Below are 23,182 nucleotides of genomic sequence, written 5' to 3' on the forward strand. Positions count from 1 at the left end.
CCCTTTGAACACAAATTCACTTACTGACCCATAATCCCCTAGAAAGGTCTAGCAACCAAATTGTGAAATGGACAGCTGTCAGGGAAGGGGGAGAGGGGAGGGGGAGAGAGGTGACAATCTTGTGCCCAGAACTTTAGAAATATCATCTCTTTTGCAAAGAAAGGTTTCAGGAGGCACGGACACCTTATGAGAGGAGTCCAAAGTCAGAAGAGAAAGAAAATAGAAAAGGAACTCTTCCCTATAGAAGGAACCTATTGAAAAAAAAACCCAGCAGCTGACATGGACAGAATCAGAATAACCTGCAAGGAAACTCTCTTTAGAAAACCACTGGCACGTCAAAACAACAGCCCAGCCCCCCTGGAGTTAAAGGCTTTGTGGGTTAGTTATCCGGAGCGAGGGACCACTCCCCTCCCTGTCCATTCCCAACACACACAGCTCCAATGGTGATGAAAACTTAGGCTTGGTGAACTCTTAAAAGTGAGGTCAACATAGAAAAACGCCTCTGACCGATGTAGCTCGCGGACCTAGTTCCCAGTGCAGACGCAGCTGTGCCTACGTAGCTAATTTTCTTCGGGGAGGTGGTATTCCTACCCAGAAGGAAAATCCCTCCCATTAGCACAGGCTGCATCTACAGGGTTATGCTGGCATAGGTACGCTCCCACATTCCCCATGGTGTAGACACAGGCTTAGGCTAGGTCTACATAACGGAGCCTGTACCAGCATGCTTAGGTTGACATAGCACCCTTGTACATGCCAGCAGAAGCAGTTTTTCTGTCTGGTCAGGATACCAGCTCCCCAGTGGATGGTAGCTATGCTGACAGAAGGACTCTCTTGTCAATATAGCTGAGCCTACACTGGGGCTTTAGAAGGCACAATGGTGTTTTTCTCACACCCCTGACCAATGTCACCAGGACAATATAAGTGTTAAGTGCAAACCAGGCTGCATACAATGTTTCAAGTGCTCCTGTGATTCCCACGGAGTCTGCATGGGCTCTGAGGAAGCCCTGGCTGGGATGATTTAGTTGGTGTTGGTCCTGCTTTGAGCAGGGGGTTGGACTAGATGACCTTGTGAGGTCTCTTCCAACCCTGATCTTCTATGAATGAGCCTCCTGGAGCAGGAATTAAAAGCTGCAAGAAAAGTCACTGATCTGTGCAGCAGCTAGTGGGGGGGACAACCATGAATCCTGCCTCTCCAGACGTGTTCCCGGTATCCTGCCTACCAGATGTAGCTTCCAGCTCAGTTAACTGCCAAGCAAAATTCCACCAAATTGCCAAGCAAAATTCTCTGAGGATAAAATCTTATCTGCCAAATGCAACAATATCCAATTCTGTACTTGCTATAAAAGCTCCAATTGTGGCACGTGGATTGCTACTGTACGCTAGCTGTTCTGTAAAGCGCTATCCTTGGCTAACAAGGATTACAGATCAGAAATGGGGCCTCTTACAAACAGAAATGCCTGAGTTACAGGAGCTAAGTATCTATTAGCTGAGGACTACCGACTCTGCTGCATTTTGGTGACAGTCAAGCCCAGTTCTCCAAGTGGGCTGGGGGACTATCTCCAAAAATCAGAATTTTGCACACACAAAAAAAAGACACTCTGATTTTAGAGAGAAATTCAGGACTTCCAGTCAACCCTGGTTTCAAATAACCAGGACTTACCAGTGATCCCTTTTCTTCTATTTTAAATCATTTAGGTTTTTTTTTGTTTTTTTTTCCAAATAACGATTACAAAATAGAACATTAATACATGAGACTAAACCTGATGTCACACCACCTCCTGGAACACACCCATCGATCGAAGGGCTGGGGGAACATACTCATTTTATCCTACAGCAGCTGCATGCCGCACAGTCAAATACCACGTTCTCTCTTCACCCTCCCATATTCAGCTCCCCACTGTCTTGGTTTCGTGCCATGTCATAGCACGGCATGCTGTCACAGCACCCCTCCGGGTTAGAGAGCAGAACCTGCAGCCACTAACACAAACAGGCACAAACCTACTGCAGGTGGCCCTCCCCTTACTCTGCCCCTCAGCCAAGGACAATGCTGTGTGTGCCCATCCTTCGGATCTCATGTGAGTCTTGTACCTTCCTGTGTGATACCTGGTGTGACAGGACAAGATGGGGCCGGGACTGGACGACAGGGGATGGATCACTCAATAAATTGCCCTGTTCTGTTCATCCCCTCTGAAGCATCAGGCCCCGGCTACTGTCGGAAGACAGGGTACTGGGTTGGATGGGCCACTGATCTGACCCAGTGTGGCCATTCTTCTGTAACATGGTAATTCCTACGTTGTCCCCATTTTTCTCATCAGGTTTTAAACTATATCTGCCCAGGCAACCTGAGCTCAAGGGAACTTTGGGGAAATGCAGGCGTTGCTGGTGTGTGCATGTTACAGCTGTAGGAGTCTAACGACTCCATATGAAGAAACAAAGGCCTGTTTACACTGGCGCTACAGAGGCATAGCCATGGAGCTTAGCTATGCCACTGTAACCCCACAGCACAGAGACTGTGATGCTGGCAGACCAGGTGCCGGCTCAGGCTAAGGCCCCTAGGCCTCTCTGAACACTGACCAATTCATAGCTGGAAACCAGTCTGGCTCACCTGTGTGTTAGCACTGTTAAACACAGATATTAGATGTTAAGTTGATAGGAATGTGTTTAGACTTTATAAAATGCTTGTAGGATGCGGCATGTATTGATCTCATTTATAACCTCTGCAAGGGTATCAAGCTGTATTGAGTGTTTGCATTGTAAATCTCAGTATTTGTGTAACTCACCAAACATGATAAGAAGCATTAATTAAGATAAAGTGATCAAGAGGGCCCACTGACAGGCAGATGAGGCATTGTGTAGCATCAAAGGAGAGAGGCCCTGTTGATTGCATTCCTAACTCCCTCCAGGAAGGGGAGACCTACGATGAACTCATCCAATCAGTTTTGGACTCATGTGGAGAGGATAAAAATTCCTGACAAGAAGAGACTGTCTCTCTTTCATGCTGCCTGGACTCTGAGGGGCAAAGATTCCTAAACATAAGCAAAGAGACCGCCAGGCTGCTTGTCATGGGTTAGCCCTGAAAAGACAGCTGACAAATTAGTGCATTTCTGCCACCTTTCAGAAGTCATTTGTACACAGATGTTACCTGCTTTAACCTGTAAGTAACGCTGATTCCTTTTTCCTAGTTAATAAACTTTTTGCTGGTTTATTACAGGATTGGCTACCAGTGTTGTCTTTGGTGTGACAGCTGAGGTACACATTGATCTAGGTAAGTGACTGGTCTCTTGGGACTCAGAACAACCTGAATATTTTGCAATTTTTGGTGTAAGTGACCATTTATCGATAAGTCCAGCTTGCCTAGGTGGCAAGAGAGATGCAGTGCCCAAGGAGACTGACTGTGACTCCATGGTGAGACTGTTACAGTAATCCAGGAATTCACATTTGTAGTTTGGTGAAATTTAATTGTAGAAAATACCCCCAGTTTGGGGTGTTTTCCCTGAAGTAGGCACTGCCCCGGCCATGAACCACTCCAGACAGTGTGATACAGACTACAGCGATGGAAGGGGGTTGGCTTTGCTATAGGAACTCCACTTCACGGCACACTCTTCCGTAGGTCGGCACAATTACAGTGCTTGGGGGTGTGGACTTTTCACCCTCTTGAGCACCAGAGCGATCTCCATCTTAATTTTAAGTTTCAGAGTAGCAGCCGTGTTAGTCTGTATTCGCAAAAAGAAAAGGAGGACTTGTGGCACCTGAGAGACTAACCAATTTATTTGAGCATGAGCTTTCGTGAGCTACAGCTCACTTGCATCCGATGAAGTGAGCTGTAGCTCACGAAAGCTTATGCTGAAATAAATTGGTTAGTCTCTAAGGTGCCACAAGTACTCCTTAATTTTAAGTGTAAACTAGGTCTAAGGTTTGGGAAACTGTTTCCTTCTATTTTGATCTGAGCCATTTCCTTCCTCCTCTTCTGCAGTTTCTTTAAAGTGCTAATGAGCCTCTGCTCTGTGAGGGTGAAGCTGCTCAAACTCCCCTCCAGGTTGAGTTTTCAGGCTACACAGGGTTTAACAGATGTTTCCACGTACCATTGCTTTTCCATTCCCTGCCTTTACCTCCCCTTGGATTACTCTATCTGCTCCAATTAATCTCCCCAGAAAGACAGATTTTGCACTTCATCCAGTTCTCCTGCAGAGCTCACTCTGTCTTCAGCCTGGTCTACATCTAAAAATTAGACTGCATTGCTCACGACCATGAAAAATTTCATGCCCTAAGCACTGTAGTTAGGTTACCTAATGCCCAGTATAGACAAGGCTAGATCGACGGAAGGATTCTTCCACTGACCTAGCCAAAGGTGGATTAACTACACTGACCCCCCCCCCCACAAAAAAAACCTTCCGTCGCTACAGGAAGTGTCTACACACAGCTGCAACCCCACAGATGTGCTGCTGTCGCATACAAAAGCCTTTCTTCTGCAACCATTATCCGCTTTCCTAGCGGTTGGATACCAGCCTGATCAAAAGTGGCACAAGAACAAATTATTTCTGGGATGGGAATTACCTAATCACTCTTGTTACAGTGTGTACGGTAACACCCATTGTTTCATGTTCTCTGTGTGTATATCATCTCCCCACTGTATTTTCCACTGCATGCATCCGATGAAGCTCACGAAAGCTTATGCTCAAATAAATGTGTTAGTCTCTAAGGTGCCACAAGTCCTCCTTTTCTTTTTACGGATACAGACTAACACGGCTGCTACTCTGAAATTTCTCAACTCTTAAGTCCTGCTGCACCTTTAACTATGTTGAGACTTTACCCACGCTGCCAAAACAATGCATTCAAGTGCAGTCAGCTGGATGAGAAATACAAACCAATACGGAAGCTTCAGATTAACAGTTCTAAGAGTTATGCTTCTAGGATTAGCAAGTGCTGAATACATAGCTATCAAGAAAGGTGAAAAGGGACAGCGTGCTAGGAATAGGTTCACCGCATGGCACTCAGCTAGAGCATTCACTCCTTACAGTACTGTTTCTGCCCTGGAAGATGAGACGGAGGCAAGAGTCATTTAAGAAAAGAACTAAGAGCCCAATTTCATTCTATTTTAATGCTGTATAATTACTGGAGATTTCACAGCTCTATGATTAAGAGCTGTTAATAATGAAGGAGAATATAGACTACACCACAGAGAAATACAAGACACAAAAAGTAAACTTCAAGGTCTCAGATCGTATCTTCATGGTGCTCAATGGTCTGGGCCCAAGATACATAAACAAGCCGGCAACTCTAGGATAAGGACCATAGTCGACAACTCTTGTTCCTCTGGCCCCATGGTAAAGCTTCTTGGGGCAGGACACAGAGCTTTCTCAGGGTATGTCTACACAACGGAATAAGGTCGAATTTATAGAAGTCGGTTTTTTAGAAATCGGTTTTATATATTCGAGTGTGTGTGTCCCCACAGAAAATGCTCTAAGTGCATTAAGTGCAGTAACTCGGCGGAGCGCTTCCACAGTACCGAAGCTAGAGTCGACTTCCGGAGCGTTGCACTGTGGGTAGCTATCCCACAGTTCCCGCAGTCTCCGCTGCCCATTGGAATTCTGGGTTGAGATCCCAATGCCTGATGGGGCTAAAACATTGTCACGGGTGGTTCTGGGTACATATCGTCAGGCCCCCGTTCCCTCCCTCCCTCCCTCCGTGAAAGCAAGGGCAGACAATCATTTTGCGCCTTTTTTTCTGAGTTACCTGTGCAGACGCCATACCACGGCAAGCATGGAGCCCGCTCAGGTAACCGTCACCCTATGTCTCCTGGGTGCTGGCAGATGCGGTACGGCATTGCTACACCGTAGCAGCAACCCCTTGCCTTGTGGCAGCAGACGGTGCAATACGACTGGTAGTCGTCCTCGTCGTGTCCGAGGTGCTCCTGGCCACGTCGGCTGGGAGCGCCTGGGCAGACATGGGCGCAGGGACTAAATTTGGAGTGACTTGACCAGGTCATTCTCTTTAGTCCTGCAGTCAGTCCTATTGAACCGTCTTATGGTGAGCGGGCAGGCGATACAGACTGCTAGCAGTCGTACTGTACCATCTTCTGCCAGGCAGGCAAGAGATGAGGATTGCTAGCAGTCGTATTGTACCATCTTCTGCCAGGCAGGCAAGAGATGAGGATGGCTAGCAGTCGTACTGTACCATCTTCTGCCGAGCAGCCATGAGATGTGGATGGCATGCAGTCCTTCTGCACCGTCTGCTGCCAGCCAAAGATGTAAAAGATAGATGGAGTGGGTCAGAACAAGAAATAGACCAGATTTGTTTTGTACTCATTTGCCTCCTCCCCTGTCTAGGGGACTCATTCCTCTAGATCACACTGCAGTCACTCACAGAGAAGGTGCAGCGAGGTAAATCTAGCCATGTATCAATCAGAGACCAGGCTAACCTCCTTGTTCCAATAAGAACGATAACTTAGGCGCACCATTTCTTATTGGAACCCTCCGTGAAGTCCTGCCTGAAATACTCCTTGATGTACAGGCACCCCCTTTGTTGATTTTAGCTCCCTGAAGCCAACCCTGTAAGCCGTGTCGTCAGTCGCCCCTCCCTCCATCAGAGCAACAGCACACAATCGTTCCGCGCCTTTTTTCTGTGCGGATGCCATACCAAGGCAAGCATGGAGGCCGCTCAGCTCACTTTGGCAATTAGGAGCACATTAAACACCACACGCATTATCCAGCAGTATATGCAGCACCAGAACCTGGCAAAGCGATACCGGGCGAGGAGGCGACGTCAGCACGGTCACGTGAGTGATCAGGACATGGACACGGATTTCTCTGAAAGCATGGGCCCTGCCAATGCATGCATCATGGTGCTAATGGGGCAGGTTCATGCTGTGGAACGCCGATTCTGGGCTCGGGAAACAAGCACAGACTGGTGGGACCGCATAGTGTTGCAGGTCTGGGACGATTCCCAGTGGCTGCGAAACTTTCGCATGCGTAAGGGCACTTTCATGGAACTTTGTGACTTGCTTTCCCCTGCCCTGAAGCGCATGAATACCAAGATGAGAGCAGCCCTCACAGTTGAGAAGCGAGTGGCGATAGCCCTGTGGAAGCTTGCAACGCCAGACAGCTACCGGTCAGTTGGGAATCAATTTGGAGTGGACAAATCTACTGTGGGGGCTGCTGTGATGCAAGTAGCCCACACAATCAAAGATCTGCTGATATCAAGGGTAGTGACCCTGGGAAATGTGCAGGTAACAGTGGATGGCTTTGCTGCAATGGGATTCCCTAACTGTGGTGGGGCTATAGACGGAACCCATATCCCTATCTTGGCACCGGAGCACCAAGCCGGCGAGTACATAAACCGCAAGGGGCACTTTTCGATAGTGCTGCAAGCTCTGGTGGATCACAAGGGACGTTTCACCAACATCAACGTGGGATGGCCGGGAAAGGTGCATGATGCTCGCATCTTCAGGAACTCTGCAGGAACTTCCAAAAGCTGCAGGAAGGGACTTTCTTCCCAGACCAGAAAATAACTGTTGGGGATGTTGAAATGCCTATATGTATCCTTGGGGACCCAGCCTACCCCATAATGCCATGGCTCATGAAGCCGTACACAGGCAGCCTGGACAGTAGTCAGGAGCTGTTCAACTACAGGCTGAGCAAGTGCAGAATGGTGGTAGAATGTGCATTTGGACGTTTAAAGGCGCGCTGGCGCAGTTTACTGACTCGCTTAGACCTCAGCGAAACCAATATTCCCACTGTTATTACTGCTTGCTGTGTGCTCCACAATATCTGTGAGAGTAAGGGGGAGACGTTTATGGCGGGGTGGGAGGTTGAGGCAAATCGCCTGGCTGCTGGTTACGTGCAGCCAGACACCAGGGCGGTTAGAAGAGCACAGGAGGGTGTGGTACGCATCAGAGAAGCTTTGAAAACCAGTTTCATGACTGGCCAGGCTACGGTGTGAAAGTTCTGTTTGTTTCTCCTTGATGAAACCCCCCGCCCCTTGGTTCACTCTACTTCCCTGTAAGCTAACCACCCGCCCCTCCTCCCTTCAATCACCGCTTGCAGAGGCAATAAAGTCATTGTTGCTTCACATTCATGCATTCTTTATTCATTCATCACACAAATAGGGGGATGACTACCAAGGTAGCCCAGGAGGGGTGGTGGAGGAGGGAAGGAAAATGCCACACAGCACTTTAAGCACAGCACTTTAAAAGTTTACAACTTTAAAATTTATTGAATGACAGCCTTCTTTTTTTTGGGCAATCCTCTGTGGTGGAGTGGCTGGTTGGCCGGAGGCCCCCCCACCGCGTTCTTGGGCGTCTGGGTGTGGAGGCTATGGAACTTGGGGAGGAGGGCGGTTGGTTACACAGGGGCTGTAGCGGCAGTCTGTGCTCCAGCTGCCTTTGCTGCAGCTCAACCATACACTGGAGCATTCTGGTTTGGTCCTGCAGCAGCCTCAGCATTGAATCCTGCCTCCTCTCATCACGCTGCCGCCACATTTGAGCTTCAGCCCTGTCTTCAGCCCGCCACTTACTCTCTTCAGCCCGCCACCTCTCCTCCCGGTCATTTTGTGCTTTCCTGCACTCTGACATTATTTGCCTCCACGCATTCATCTGTGCTCTGTCAGTGTGGGAGAACAGCATGAGCTCGGAGAACATTTCATCGCGAGTGCGTTTTTTTTTCTTTCTAAGCTTCACTAGCCTCTGGGAAGGAGAAGATCCTGTGATCATTGAAACACATGCAGCTGGTGGAGAAAAAAAAAGGGACAGCAGTATTTAAAAAGACACATTTTATAAAACAGTGGCTACACTCTTTCAGGGTAAACCTTGCAGTTAACATTACATACATAGCACATGTGCTTTCGTTACAAGGTCGCATTTTGCCTCCTCCCACCGCGTGACTACCCCCTCAAACCTCCCCCCTCCCCGTGGCTAACAGCGGGGAACATTTCTGTTTAGCCACAGGCAAACAGCCCAGCAGGAATGGGCTCCTCTGAGTGTCCCCTGAAGAAAAGCACTCTATTTCAACCAGGTGACCATGAATTATATCTCACTCTCCTGAGGATAACACAGAGAGATAAAGAACGGATGTTGTTTGAATGCCAGCAAACATACACTGCAATGCTTTGTTCTACAATGATTCCCGAGTACGTGTTACTGGCCTGGAGTGGTAAAGTGTCCTACCATGAAGGACGAAATAAGGCTGCCCTCCCCAGAAACCTTTTGCAAAGGCTTTAGGACTACATCTAGGAGAACCGCAAATGCCAGGGCAAAGTAATCCTTTCACATGCTTGCTTTTAAACCATGTATAGTATTTTAAAAGGTACACTCACCAGAGGTCCCTTCTCCGCCTGCTGGGTCCAGGAGGCAGCCTTGGGTGGGTTCGGGGGGTACTGGCTCCAGGTCTAGGGTGAGAAACAGTTCCTGGCTTTCGGGAAAACCGGTTTCTCCGCTTGCTTGCTGTGAGCTATCTACAACCTCCTCCTCATCATCATCTTCTTCGTCCCCAAAACCTGCTTCCGTATTGCCTCCATCTCCATTGAAGGAGTCAAACAACACGGCTGGGGTAGTGGTGGCTGAACCCCCTAAAATGGCATGCAGCTCATCATAGAAGTGGCATGTTTGGGGCTCTGACCCAGAGCGGCTGTTCGCCTCTCTGGTTTTCTGGTAGGCTTGCCTCAGCTCCTTCAGTTTCATGCGGCACTGCTTCGGGTCCCTGTTATGGCCTCTGTCCTTCATGCCCTGGGAGATTTTCACAAAGGTTTTGGCATTTCGAAAACTGGAACGGAGTTCTGATAGCACGGATTCCTCTCCCCAAACAGCGATCAGATCCCGTACCTCCCGTTCGGTCCATGCTGGAGCTCTTTTGCAATTCTGGGACTCCATCATGGTCACCTGTGCTGATGAGCTCTGCATGGTCACCTGCAGCTTGCCACGCTGGCCAAACAGGAAATGAGATTCAAAAGTTCGTGGTTCTTTTCCTGTCTACCTGGCCAGTGCATCTGAGTTGAGAGTGCTGTCCAGAGCGGTCATAATGGAGCACTCTGGGATAGCTCCCGGAGGCCAATACCATCTAATTGTGTCCACAGTACCCCAAATTCGAGCCGGCAACGTTGATTTAAGCGCTAATCCACTTGTCAGGGGTGTAGTAAGGAAATCGATTTTAAGAGCCCTTTAAGTCGAAATAAAGGGCTTCATTGTGTGGACGGGTGCAGGTTTACATCGATTTAACGCTGCTAAATTCGACCTAAAGTCCTAGTGTAGACCAGGGCTCAGGGGCCGTGCCAAGACTGGAATGAACTCCTCGAGAAATTAAGGACCATCACAAAACTAACATCTCCTCTCCCAGTGCAAGATGCATCGCTTCAACCAGCCTTCGCTAACACACACAGTAGCATGGCCATTAAAAATAAGCCCCCCAAATCCTACCAAAACGGAACACTCCATTGCACACACAATCCTCTCCATCAGACCCAGCAAACCACACGTAACAGATGTTCACCACAACACAATGTCTGACTGGAAGGTGCTCAGGTACTACACTGATGAAGGCATGACAAGAACCAACAGACCAGAACAAGAGCATCTCCAAGACGGACAAGTACCTCTGCCAGGAAACCTTTTGACCAGTTCAAATTACATTCCCTAATGAGAACACACCAAGAGAGGCCATGCTGAAATTGACAGAGTGTGTATGAAACTGGGGCAGACTCTAGGGCACCAAAGAAAGGTGGAATCAATCAATGGTAAAGTTATCTCGGTCGGACCATTTTGAGCACAGTCTGACAATATTCAGGGTTCTGGATTTGAGCTCTCTGTTTAGGGCACTGACGAACAGCTATACACAGTAATACCAATTAAAACTTTTTCCTACTTGATCATTTCCTCCCCCTCAAACAAATACATCAGCTTTTCTAGCTTCTTGATTCGCGGAATGGAAACTGTCCAACAAATAATGAAGAAAGATGCTGACCGCAATAAAGTCTCAGACAATTCTGTTTCTGCAGTTCCCATATTAAGCACTTAATCACAAGTCCAGTACATGGGAAATAGTTTATACATGGTAACTACGGGGTGAGGGGAAAAAGAGTGACGGTAATTGGGGATTGGTCCTGCTTTGAGCAGGGGTCGGACTAGATGACCTCCTGAGGTCCCTGCCAACCCTGATATTCTATGATTCTATGGTATACAAATACTCAAGAGTAAAGTACGGTAAACCAATCTCCCCCACTAAAATTCTCCTTTCCCGCCCCCTTCCCTAAAACACTCAGCAGACAGAAATGAAGTAGCAGTGACTCAAGGACTAGCACTAGAAACATGCTGGACAGTCCACGAGTGCACTACGCAGTCTGGAAACGTCCGTCAGGTTGAACAGCAAGAGTTGTGCATCTGGATAGCCTAACACAACAGGTCAAAAATCCTCTGTGGGACAAACAGAACATAGGACGACGACTCAACCAGTTTTCTTACACTAAGCCTGAGCCAATAACGTATGTGACACTAAAAATAAAAATGACTGGAAGTACAGGAACCACCTGTCACACACACCTCTGGCTGCTGGGACAAGCCTCATTTGAGTCATCTTTATACGCAGCATTAAGGGTCTTCACATTTACTAGCTTTTTTTGGTATAAATTCTACCTTGCTCCCCAAAACCTTATAGAATCATAGACTTTAAGGTCAGAAGGGACCACTATGATCGTCCAGTCTGACCTCCTGCACAACGCAGGCAACAGAATCTCACCCACCCACTCCTGTAACAAACCCCTAACCTATGTCTGAGCTACTGAAGTCCCCAAATCATGGTTTAATGTGGTTTAACCGCAACACATTCCCCACACAGATGGAAGGCTAAAGTTTGTCTTCTGCACCTGTGTGTGGCAAAGAGGCTGCTAGATAAAACCACTTATTTCTGCCAAAAGCTTTTTCAAATCCACATTCCAAGTGCTAAGAACCAGCTCTCCCTTATCTGTACGCGCAGGAGCTGGCAATTGCAAATTAAGGGCTGTTTTTGTAACAGAAAATCCAAAGAGACAAATTTAAATGAAAAACAACAAAATCTTTTATTTCCCAAGGCAGCAAACTGCAACCGCTCAAAGACCCCTTTGTCAGCTACTGGTACAGCCTGGAACTGCAGATCTGCTAATGCACCTAACCCTATTAGCATCTCCAGTGTCGGGGCGCTCTGTTACCGAGGGTGCCGGATACTGAACCAAAGGGAAAAACAAGGCAATGACAGTTGTGGTCATTTAAAAAATCCTGACATTTGTCGTCAGTATTGGGGTGTAAACCCCTCAAATCCATGGACGGCAGAGCCTTTTACAAAGGTCAGTATCATTATCTCCGTTTTAAGGCTGCGCAGAGACATCACACAGCAAGTCCTGGCAAACTGCAGTTTGGGAATTCTGCCTCCTTAAGACTTCCTCCTCCTTGTGCGCGCAAACATTTATTCTTCAGCGTCTGCCCCAAATTGCTGCAGTGCTCCTGGGTGCTATTAATCAGCACCTTAGAGGTGGCTGCATTGATGTGCAGAAGGAGTGGAAAGAACCAGCCTCTGCAGGACAGTTTGCGAAGCTGGCTGAGCCCTTACTCTAGCGCTCAATTAAGCTTTGGTTACCTAGTAAAAGCTAATCGCCGTCACGTTTTAGTGCTTTTGGAATGTCATGAACATCCGCGAGAATGTGCTGAAGCGTCATTGTGGGGAGAGCCATCTGGCTCTTTTGCTGTGTCATTTACCACCGGAATCCAACAGGCAGGCATGGAACACCACCAGAAATTCACAGACGTGTCCACACACCTCTATGCACACAGCAGACCTTCCTCTGGTCACCTGGCCTGATATTCACTAGCAGAAGCTGTGGACGCTTAGCACCTCCGGGGGGAAAAAAATATCAGAGACATTATGTGTCCAGTTAGACTTCAAGGCCCTTGTGGAAAGGATCTTGTCCCTCCTCTAAGCATTATGCAGCACCAAGCACACTGGAAATGCACAGTGAACAATAAGCGCTCAAATAATCATTTATCAAAATACTATTCAGCCAGAAGCTCTGCATTTGGATTTGTGACCAGAACAGATGAGCAAAGATGTACTTACTTCTAGGCCTTACATTATTGTTGCATTCTGTTCAATTTTACTGAACTCTGAACGGAGTGACATTTAACACAACACCCATTTCCCTTTATTGAATGGGGTTTGTCTTCACAAACGCAGTTTTAATGAGCTGTCAGTTACTCAGGCAAAACAGTGGTGGTTAGACACACCGACTGTTGGTTTTCTCAAAAGGCTATGAAATAAATATACTGAATTTTCATTAACAGTCCTGATCTCTGCTTTAGCCATCAATGATCTCAGATCAAAACATCCCTGAATTCATTGAAAGGAACCCAAACGATGAATAATGGCAGGATGTTTAAACGTCCTACCTACGGGCTCAGCTTCAGGAAATTTGCAGAAGCAGCGTCAGGATAGAGTTGAAATATCTGGAAGAAAAAAGCGAAATGCCAGAACTGGGTGCTGCAACACTGTGTACGGACGACAGTCCCACTTGTACACATGACCTTCTAATCCAGTCGGGGGGCTCTAAACACCCAGGCACGAACTCCTCTGAGGCAAGGCAATGTCAGCTTTCTGCTCCTCCAAGGGAAGAGAAAGAAAAAAAATTCACACCAAGGGTTTCACAACTTGCAGTTTAGGTCAGTGGTTCTCACTGGGGAGCTGCGAGCAGGTTTCAGGGGATATAAGCCAGAGAGCAGGGCCGGCACTGGACTCGCTGGGGCCCAAGGCAGAAAGCTGAAGCCCGAGCCTCACCACGCGGGGCTGAAGCGCCAGTCTGAGCAACAAATCTTCCTGGGGCCCCCTGTGGCGTGGGGCTCCGGGCAGTGGCCCGGCTCGCTAACCCCCTAACACAGGAAGTTACTGGATATGCGGAAAAAGAGTTGTTGGGGCACAGGCGGGCCGAGGAATTTTTATCGCGTGTTGGGGGCCCCAGGAAGAAAAAGTCTGAGAACCCAGGGTTAGGTTTCACCCAGGAGCCTCCACCCTGCTGTGCAGAACGGCCTCCTCTCCAGGCAGAGAGACGGTGAGGAGTTAAGTTATGGATTCCACAGGGGCCCATCTTCATACTCCTACCCCTGCCATTTTTGCATTTATCAGAAAAAACAATAAGGCAGGACACGTCCTAATCCAGTCCAACCCTTTCATCCCATGCTCCTGGCACAGCTACATTCTCGCCAGCACGATTCATCTCCAGAGCCACGGCAGAACAGGAGCCCTTGAGAAATCCCAGCTCCTTCTGTCGCTGTGATTACAGTGCTGTTGTTATTGGTCTGTAACTCTCCTGGACCCAAATCTGAACCAAATTGCTGGCAATTATCTCCCCACTGAGAAATGTCTCAGTGCTACAACAACTTGTGGGTTCTCAGGTTTTCCTTTGAACTCACTTGGCCATGAACACAACCTGGACACCAGCTGCTTGTTTTTAGCACCCCAGGGCTAGGCACAAATGCTTAATGCAGCAAAATCTTCTTTTGTTATCAGTCATTCATGTTGTAAGAGCCTGGGACAAGGAGCAAGCTGATCAAAGGATACACACAGAGAAGGGATACACTTCTGCATAATCCAGGGCTAGGGAGATGTAGCCTCACCTCTGCGCTATTATTCCACTTTATCATACAACAAAACTCTAGTTTCTGTAAACCACTCCACATTATGCAAGCACAGGTTAGGGTTGGCACAGAAGTCCTAGAATTGGCAATCAAGATGAACTATGCTTCTTTTGGCTTCGAGGAGGCGAGTTTCCAAACTGGTAGACCATTAAACAAAGGCAGGTGTTTAAAAGAAGTGCAGAGTGCAATTTTGCAAGCTTTCCTGGTGCCAAAACATGCAGAGCAGTGAATAGCCAGCTCCTTGGAAAGGCCCTGCATTGTAGGTAATTACCTATATTTCAAGGCTTATAAAACCTAAAAGTAAAAAATAAATAGGGACCGTGCACAAATAGACATTCTATTAAGCCCTGAATGTGGACAACAAGCTTCCTAAAGGAATAATGGGCCCATTTGAAGATTCATCTGTGCAGTGCCAAATAAAACGGCCTGCTGAGTGCTTATTTTCTTTCTCTAAAAAAAAAAAAGTTCTGGATAGTTATTGGATTTCCTCATGTTTCACGTAACCCTGCATCTACTTCGTAGAGACTCAGCATGTCCATAACAAGCCCTGGCTGGGATGATTTAGTCGGGGATCAGTCCTGCTTTGAGCAGGGGGTTGGACTAGATGACCTCCTGAGGTCCCTTCCAACCCTGATATTCTCTGATTCTAAGCTATTCTAGCCTCACCTGTTCCTTAAAACACAACCAGTGCTTTAAACCGACAGTCAGGTGCAGCATGGGCAGCAGCAAGGCAAGCTGCACAACACCTTCCTCACAGAAGTATCTCAAGCCCTGTGCTGCAGGGGCTGTTGCCAGGAGTTCAATCCGGGCATCTCCCCCGAAAATGCCAGCAGAGGTGGTGACAAGGACAGCCGCTAGCATGACGCGAACACCTACGCACTCAGTAAGGCAGCTGCTGAGTATGCAGTCTCATACCAAATTTTCTCCGCAAATGGTTTATAGCATAAAACGATAATGGCAGAGGAAGCGACTCAGATGCAAGCAAGAGATATGTTCCGGGACCTGAAAGGAAACAGTGCGGCAGGAACACTCAGGAAGACAGCCCCTGTCAGATAGCAATCAGTGTCTCTTGATGAACCTGGAGGTGGCGAAACTCCACATCCTGTCCCCCACCCATCCCTGCCCCCTTCATTACAACTGCTGTCACTAAAGCTGCCTCATGTGTTAAGTCTCGGCATGCTGGTGCGGGATTTGTTTTCACACCAGAACAGCTATCTCGGGGTTCCTCAAGATGTTACAATCCCACTTTGCTACAGGGAGGGAGAGAGAGGCAAAAAACATACTGAAGCTGAGAGGCACAAAACAAACATAGGCAACGCTTAAAAGGAGACGCGACCTCAAGCAAAGAGGAGCTCAGGTGCCCTGAGGTTCAAACTTCATCTTAGGAGTGCTCCGTGAAATCCAGCCCTAGCACCGCGTCTATAGAACAAGGGCACGTGTTCTGTTTTGACCCTTCCACAACTTCCCACGTGGACGCTGCTGAACTTTAGTCTCCGGCCTGGCCCGCCTGGACCTGGCTCCCACCAACGGGATTTTTAAGAATTAAAATGCAATCAGGAGTTTCTGGATACGGAAAGACCCGCAGTCCGAGTCCTGGTGAGGGTGGTGCCAAAGGAGCTCTGTGGACTCAGTCACAGCTGCAGAATCAGACAGTTACGCTGCCTTTCAGTGCCCTCAAACCAAGCCAGCGAGCGGGCTCTTAAAGAGAATCCACTCCCTTAGACACTGGGCCTGAGGGGATGGGTCCCAAGTAAACTGGGTCCCCGAGGAATTCAAAGAGAAGAGGAGCAGAACTCAGCTCTCCTCAACTCCACTTCCCGGGGGAAATGCAGCCGTTGCACCTGGAGGGCTGGAGAACACAGAAGGGATGAAGTGAGCTGTAGCTCACGAAAGCTCATGCTCAAATAAATTGGTTAGTCTCTAAGGTGCCACAGGTACTCCTTTTCTTTTTGAGAAGGGAACAAAGGAGCTGTCACAAGCTTGGGAGTTACCCCAGGCACTTCCAGAGAGTCCGGGCCGTAAATTGTTGAGCCAAGAGCACGTGTCCAGCTCTGTACAAAAAACTGAAAAACTCTGTCCCCACAGCACAAGTCCTTCTTCAGCAATGCAGGGCCCGACACAGGGCCACCACCTTGTAAAGGGTGGATAAGGCAGGAATAGCCTCCTCCATTCATTAGAGAGAAGCAGGTTACCTTCCAAATGGGAGGAGGGCAAGAGCAACCACTGCTTTACAGAGCTGATCATTTCTCTCTGCTCTTGGATTAATCCTTGCTCCTTGGTAGAGACTTGAGCCCTTTAGAAGTGAAGTGAACAAAGACGGAGAAATGCACCAATGGGGCAACAAGCAGGAACTAAGTTCCCCCTGACTACTTGCCTCACACATGCTCCAAAGGCCATCTGGGCTTTGCCAGTGCAGCAAAAGAGATTATTGAAGAAACTGTCAGCCCAGGAATGGATAATAGCTCTTCCCACCCTTTACCATCAGTGTGGCAAAAATAACACAGTTACCAATCATGTAGGAGGACTACTTGTTCTCCATACATTGGCCCTGAACAGACTTTAAAAAAAAACAAAAACAACATTTTGCAGACAATACAATGAAAGCTGCAGCCCTTTTCTAATTCCCCCAGATCATCCCCTAGCAGTACCAGTCCACAGGACTATGGCACTAGTGCTAAAATCACCCAAAAAGATTCAGGGGCCAAAGAGCAGTTACCAGCCGTTCCCTCCGATAGTGCATTTTATCAGATTCTTCCTCGCAATGGCATATAAAAACCCCTTAGTGCCGGGGTAATGGCAGCAGCTTACCGAGCATCAGAAGTGACAGAGTAAAAATTCTAAACCATAATATTTAAATATTTTCTCTTTAAAACTGTTCAGCCATTAGCAGTATCCAGGCTGAGCGGATTATTCAGACCACCACATTTGTTAACTGAACTTCACCTCCATTTACAAAATGTTCATGAGCAGAGTGTGAAATTCTCCTAAGTATTAGTTATCTGGGAAGTCACTCCCAAATGTGCATGGCACTTGTTTTCCTATATGAATGGGTCACAAGCAGTTTGTTGCAAATATTCAATATCTGAACTTCAAAATTAGGGCCACATTGGTCCCCTTCACAGGCTATATGGTATTATTTCTGTTCCCTTGTGGGATGACAGATGTAGCTAGCCACAGGAATGCAAATTATATTCAAAAGATGCTAGTCAAAGCTGGCTTTTCATGGACCATTTCATCTGGGCGAGAATTCATATGAGTTAACCTAGACTGCTGCATCAGTCACAGAAAAGTGACCACAAATTTGTTTTTGAATTTGGTAAAAGGGTATCAGAAGTCTTCCTCGACTTTCCACATGATTCTAAGTCACCACTCTCATGCGAAACCCCTTCTGACAAGTTTCAAAACTCCGTTGTGTGAAGGGGAGGGGTAAATCAAGTAAATGGCACAAAGTATGTGTAACCGGCTTAGAGTGGAGAAAAGAAGAGGGAACTCAAATTGTGAAGCAGCTTTTAGAGACTAGACAGGAAAGTGACTACAGCAACAGGGGACTGTTGTGACAAAGTGCAGGCCCATAGGTCTGAATATTCCCCGTGACCAACAGGCAATCACCAGAGAAAAGAGCTGGGAATGTGGCACAGAAGGGCTGTAATTCTCGCCACACACACCAGGAACTTGAAGTTGTGGAGGGAAGATATTTAATTTGTATCTTACCTCCCTCCTACACAGCATTGCAAGATGCTGCCCAAACAGAGAGCGAGCATCAGATGCAGGCACAGTTTTAGTGAGAGGTTTAGGGAGGAAGTGGCTGGGGGTGGTGAAAGAGCTCCAAACAGAGGGGGAAGCAGCATGTTCAGTGTTAAAACACCTCTCAGATGTTCACTGTTGAGTCATGCGAAGGCACAGCACACAAGCTGCCCTGTGTCAACAGTCTGTGTGTGAAAGAGGGAAATAGAGACGACAGAGCATTCCTCCACTGCAGGAGGAAAAACAAAGACCAAATATTTGAGAAGCTTTGTTCCGCAGGAGCAACTCAGTATGGGCCATAGCACTGAGCGCAGCCCAAACCTAGAGAAAGCTTCTCAGCATGAAGCTTCTTAAACTCGTACTAGGAGAGAGAGAGAGTTAGCTGATGTCCCACAGATCTGCTAGATCCAGTCTTTTAAACCCGGGCCATCTTTGGGCTGCTCTGCTCAGTACACAGAGAACCATTTTTCCAAGTGTGGGTATGTGGTCTGTACCTGCAGATTTAGGATGATAAAGATGGGCCAGGCACTTCCACCAAGTCAAATTTCTGTTGTCAAACTTCATCTCCCTGTCCCTCTTGAGCAGAGAGTTAGAACAGTCACTGTCAGAAGATGCACTGATACTCTGAAAAAAGCAGCATGTGAAATAACCTGCCCCCAACAAGGGAAAGGGAGTTACTCCTTCACCTTTCGGAGATTCAGAAACCACCATCCCACCTTCACTGAACAGAAGTTTGAGGGTTACCGGCAGGTCATCAATTGCAAAACTAAGTATCTTTCTACATAAAATCTTGAGTTACTCAAGGCAGTTTTGGTTGGGCTACCACATCACACACGTTCCAGGAACCCTCCTACCCCACTACAGGTACGTATGTTCACTGCCAAGTCCTAGAGAGCCAGCCAATCACCCCTCCCCATTTGCAGCAGCAGCAGGCTATATTCATTAATTGGCTATGCTTGTTAGTTAGCTGAACTGTATAGTAAAGAGAAAAGGAGTACTTGTGGCACCTTAGAGACTAACCAATTTATTAAACTGCAGTTTCCACGATATGCATCTGAGGAAGTGAGCTGTAGCTCACGAAAGCTTATGCTCTAATAAATTGGTTAGTCTCTAAGGTGCCACAAGTCCTCCTTTTCTTTTTGCGAAAACAGACTAACACGGCTGTTACTCTGAAACCTGTATAGTAAAGGGCACCAGAGACTGAGTTATTGGCGATGGTGCCCTTCAGACTCCTATCTGCCAGTCCGCAGCTATTAACATGCCTGCTTGTACACAAGCACTCTCCTCTCTGAAGTGGCAAAGCCACCAAGAAAGGAGGGAAGTGTCCACAGACATATGTGTGCGGGGGGAAGGGGAGGGAATGGGAGAAGCAAACTGCAAGGCAGTGTTAATTAGAAAGCCACTATCCATCACACGAGGGCAAATCAGAAGGTGAATGCTTTACACGCTTCAACACAAAACCACGCTTTTTCAACACGCTTTAACACAAAACCAAAGAGATTTTTCCCAGTGGAAAATGGCAATGCTCCGAGGCAGCAGAGTGAAAGGGTGATTTGGAGGGTAACACCCCACATTTTCGGCTCTCTCACTCTGCACACTAGAGTCATAAGGTAAGAATTTCCAGCCTCTCTGCAGAAATTCTAATAGGCCCCACTTAGATCACAGATTGTAAAATGTTCCAGAAATATATGCATCCGATGAAGTGAGCTGTAGCTCACGAAAGCTTATGCTCAAATAAATTGGTTAGTCTCTAAGGTGCCACCAGTCCTCCTTTTCTTTTTTCAGAAATATACCATCACTGGATTTCCAGCCAGGCCCTGGCAATCAGGTTCAAAGACTCACAAGGGGGTATCTGTCAATACCCCAGCCAAGGACATTAGGGAAGCAAAGACACCTGGTATAAAACTGAGATTTAAATAAGAGCCCAAGTAAAGCACTGGCTGAATCTACCTACTGTCTCCTGAGATGCTGGTCAGTTTCAGACAACTCCAGTCTCTCTGCCCAGTCTTGTTCTAGGCAGAGATGACCTGCTGCTCTTTGGAACAGGAAGCTTCAGTACAGGAGGAACACTGAAGGAAACCAAGCCAAAACACAGACTTAGGAGGAAAAGGAAAAGCTGAGGCTTTTTGGCACAGGTCTTACAGCGTCTCAGTTCCTGCCATATTAGAAGCATATCCCAAGAGGCGTGGGAGTTCCCTGTGTCTATGGAAGTGAGGAAGAGCTTTCACTGCACTGTGGGCAGTCTTTACTGAGATAAGTAAAAAAGAAAAGGAGGACTTGTGGCACCTCAGAGACTAACCAATTTATTTGAGCATAAGCTTTCATGAGCATCCGATGAAGTGAGCCACAAGTCCTCCTTTTTTTTTTCTTTTTTTTTTTTTTTGCAAATACAGACTAACACAGCTGCTACTCTGAAACCTCAGATAAGTAAAGTTAAGCATGTTTGCAGGATTGGAGAGTACGGGCCTGGCTCTATATTACAAGTTACACCAGTTAAGCTAATTTTTTAAAAAATATTTTAATTATACCAGAGCAAACCCTTGTGTGGACACACTGAAGTTAATTTATACCAATTTAGCTTAAGTCAGTAAGGAATCTCAGTCTCTTTTGAGAAAGCAGAAGGTGGGGAGAGAATGGCAGACTGCTGATTTCTGGTCTGAGGCCTGGTAAACCAGTATAGATCATCCTGTTCTAAAAAAGTTAGTCAGTCATTTTCTGCTCATTTGCACATGCATCAGTCTGCAACCTGACCCACAGCGAATGTGTGAAGCTGGGGCTGCAAACTTAATTTGAGAAAGAAGTGACCACAGCACCAACCCGCACTTTTACATACATTTACACCAAAAGATTAAGTGGCCTCTCGCCTCCTGTTCAAATCAGGATTTTGTACTGGAACGCTGTTAGGGCTTCAAAGAGAAGCACATACGCCCATGTTTTTTATTGTAAAGAAATTGAAGGGAGTATTACATAAGAGTCAGGTCAGACAACGGATAAAACACCTGTGCTTGTCTATACTACTGTATCCGTTGTTGCTACCAGCAGTTCTGGGTTACGGCTACCACGTTTGCTTCTATAGACACAGTCTATATGCTACTAGGAAGGCAATGGAGAAACACTGGACAACAGCCCAAAACTGAATTATGGGAACTGCGTTGTCACATTTTGAGGTTACATTACTCTCGTTTGCCACTCCTTCCTCTGCTCACTCTAGGCATCAGCTGTTAATAAAAGCAGCAAAGAGAACACTGCTGCATGCCACAATTTGTCAGTCAGAAAAAATACCAACGTTACAGTACGGATTTAAACCCTCAAAGCCAAAACCAAGTGAATTCCCAATCAGGCTCTCCCCTTCATCCTCCCTCCCCGTGCCGAAGTATTAAAAGGCATGCATGATGTATGCTCTCCCGCGGTCTGAAAGCCCCGGAATAGGGAGGCACGTAGACACTTCAGCCTGCATGGCCAGCGCCCTTGATTCTGTGCACTTCAGACAAACCCTGAACGTAGCTGGTTTGGGGAGGAGGGGGAGATGGCCTCTGTGGCACAGGAGATTTAGGGGAACTGTGCAGCATTCCCCATTCCCAGCCCTCATTCCGGGTGCTGTGGATCTGCGTGCACATGAACTGGGCGTGTTAAGGCTGGGCCATACCAGTGCTGCCCAGGAGTGACTGCCAGGCACAGGGAGCGCTTACCCACCCCCACACCTGCACCCACCCAGCCCCGGGGCTGAGCCAGCCGGGCCCTGGCCCTGGCCCTACCCCGAGCCCAGCAGCCGGCAGGGTCCCTGCCAGGGCAGGGCAGCAGGGGGCAGCGCCAGGCGGCGGAGCGCGGACAGCCCTCGCCGGGCACCTCCCCTGCGGCCGGGCGGGGAGAAGGGGGAGGCGGAGGGGCTGCCCCGGCCCGGGCAGGACTGAAACGGACCTAGGAGAGGAAGCGCAGAGGGGGGCGCATAGGAGCTGCGCGCAGGGCAGGGGGCGCGGGGGGGCTCGGCGCAGGGGAAGGGGGCGCAGGGGAAGGGGTGCGGCGTGGGGGGGGGCTCCGCGCAGGGGACGCAGGGACTCGCGCAGGGGAAGGGGCGCAGGGGGGGGCTCCGCGCAGGGGAAGGGGCGCGGCGCGGGGGGGGTGGCTCCGCGCAGGGGAAGGGGCGCGGGGGGCTCGGCGCAGGGGGGGCTCCGCGCAGGGCAGGGGGCGCGGCGCGGGGGGGGGGGTTCCGCACAGGGGACGCAGGGACTCGCGCAGGGGAAGGGGCGCAGGGGGGGGCTCCGCGCAGGGGAAGGGGGCGCGGGGGGGCTCGGCGCAGGGGGGGCTCCGCGCAGGGCAGGGGGCGCGGCGCGGGGGGGGCTCCCCCTCCCTCACTCACCCCCCAGCCCGGCCGCTCCCGGAGCCTCCAGCCGCCGTCCCGGAGCAGCGCGAGACGCGGCGACGTCACGCGCACGAGGGGCCGGGATCCCCGGGGCAGCCGCCTCCGCCGGGCCCGCAGGGGCGGGGGCTGCGCCCGGGGCCGCCGCCGCCGCCGTGTCTGCGCGCGCGCGGGGCGGGGCGTGCAGCTCCCGGGAGCCGGGGGGGTCGGGGGGGGGGCGCGCGCGTGTGCCCGGCCCGAGCCTGCCCCGCGCTGCGCCCGTCCCGGCACCGGCACCGGCACCGGCACGTCGGCCCTGTGCCCCCCGCCCGGCTGCACCGCGGACGGGAGAAGCGCCAGCGGGGAGCTCCCTGCAGCCCTCCGCCCCGGCCGCCCGCCCCGCCCCGCGGACCAGCAGGACCGGGCTTGTGGCCGTCAGGGGTTGGCGTGTGCCCCGGGCC

At 49.1% G+C, this 23,182-nt stretch overlaps 1 protein-coding gene across 4 annotated transcripts in view; it reads right to left on the reverse strand.

Annotated features, from left to right (window-relative positions):
- The window catches only part of TPST2 (tyrosylprotein sulfotransferase 2), a 46,968-nt gene that overhangs the window by 23,503 nt on the left and 283 nt on the right, over positions 1 to 23,182 (reverse strand). For 2 of the 4 annotated variants that reach the window (XM_084648716.1, XM_084648713.1), the window contains exon 1: positions 22,743 to 22,880. The exons of the other annotated variants lie outside the window; for them this stretch is intronic. The gene's annotated coding sequence lies outside the window, so the exon portion shown is untranslated. Of the gene's footprint in view, positions 1 to 22,742; positions 22,881 to 23,182 lie in introns of those variants that run through there. 4 annotated transcript variants of the gene reach the window in all.

The sequence above is a fragment of the Lepidochelys olivacea genome, assembly GCF_965140295.1.
Source record: "Lepidochelys olivacea isolate rLepOli2 genome assembly, chromosome: 15".
NCBI lineage: Eukaryota > Metazoa > Chordata > Testudines > Cheloniidae > Lepidochelys > Lepidochelys olivacea.